We start from the raw sequence: 1,700 nt of genomic DNA, 5'->3' as shown, positions 1-1,700 counted from the left end.
GTTTGATCTTTTGGAAGTCTGCTAAGATTTTTGTTGTTGTATGTTTGAGACAAGGTGTTAGCGTGTTAGGATGATCGTCAAGCCCTTTCATCTGTGTTCCTTTTAGACAGTCTTGCTGACATAGATTAGCTCAGAGGGTGACGTCCCGAAGGCCTGAGAGGAAGACTGCAAAGTTAGCCTGGGAGGTGATGCTCCGTGTGCATCAAGTACCATGTAAGTTGCTCTTTGGAAATATGACTAACAGATATCTTTGTTATAGGCAGCTGAATGGAACGTTTTCTGGGATAGATTAAATATGATCTATATTTCAGCATCATCTAGTTCCAGGACAGGCTCCAAAGCCACAGAGAAACCCTGTCTCGAAAAACAAAACAAAACAACAACAACAACAAAATTAAAACATGTATATTGGTTTTGGAGACAGGGTTTAGGGTTTCTCTGTGTAACTTTTTTTTTTTTTTTTTTTTTTTTTTTTTTTTTTTTTTTTTTTTTTTTTTTTTTTTTTTTTTTTTTTTTTTTTGAGACAGGGTTTCTCTGTGGCTTTGGAGCTTGTCCTGGAACTAGCTCTGTAGACCAGGCTGGTCTCGAACTCACAGATATCCACCTGCCTCTGCCTCCCGAGTGCTGGGATTAAAGGTGTGCGCCACCACCGCCAGGCTCTCTGTGTAACTCTGGCTATTGTAGAACTTGTTCCATAGACCAGGCTGGCTTCAAACTCACAGATCTGCCTCTGCCTCCCTAGTGCTGGGATTAAAGGCATGTGCCACCACCATGTAGCTAAAACATAAATTTCTACAAAAAAAAAAAAAAATAGCACATGAGAGAAACAGTTGGCAAACAGTTGACGCTGCCTAGAAAAGCCTGGAAACTCCTAACATAGGGGCAGAGTCATTAGAGTCTGTGTCTGGTGGTGGCCTGTGGATCATTGTAATAAAAAAAAAATCCTCCCGATTAGTGATTTAATATGCTAATGAGACGCAATTCATGAGGTGTGTGTACCAACTACACATAACAAACGAATAGACAGGACCCAAAAAGCCATAGAAGCCTGACATAAAAGTCTCTGCCCTTTGTACAATGTGAGTGCTGACCTAAATCTCGGGCCCACCTCCTTCTGTAGAAGAGCATTCTTTCTTAATAGGTATTTAAAAAGAAAAAACTTTACTTACATTGAATAATCTTCAAACGTAACTCCATTTTGGGAACTGAGGCAAATACAACCCACAGATGTTGACTCAGTTCCTGATGCATTGATTTAGTCAGGATGGACCACAGATGTTCTCCCTTATCACCTGACCACGTAACTATTCTCCTGCCCTGGAATAGACCAATCACTGCTAGTAACCCTTTGAATAAGCCAATCCAATAAGTTGGAAAACAACCTACCGGTCCCCTCCCCCTTGTGTCTGTGGCTTTTTGCTTTAAAAGATGGACTGTAACAGCTATCGATGTCCTTCATATCCCAAACCTGAAGGACCCTGTCATGACAGAATAAAAATCCTCTTGCTTTTGCATCAACTTGTGGTTATGTGAGTGGTATTTGGAGCAACTCCTCCTTGATGTTTGGACTTCTGGTCCAACAGTATCTCTGTGTACAGAGGCAATGGAGGTCAGAAGAGGCCATCAGATCACTTAGGACTGCAGTTACAGGCAGTTGTGAGCCGTGTGGATGCTGGGGATTGAACCCTGGTCCTCTGAAC

Source organism: Alexandromys fortis, unplaced genomic scaffold (genome assembly GCF_014885135.2).
Source record: "Alexandromys fortis isolate MF-2015 unplaced genomic scaffold, M_Fortis_MF-2015_v1.1 scaffold_78, whole genome shotgun sequence".
Lineage (NCBI taxonomy): Eukaryota > Metazoa > Chordata > Mammalia > Rodentia > Cricetidae > Alexandromys > Alexandromys fortis.
The sequence above is the reverse complement of the archived record's forward strand: the minus strand, read 5'-3'. Positions refer to the sequence as shown.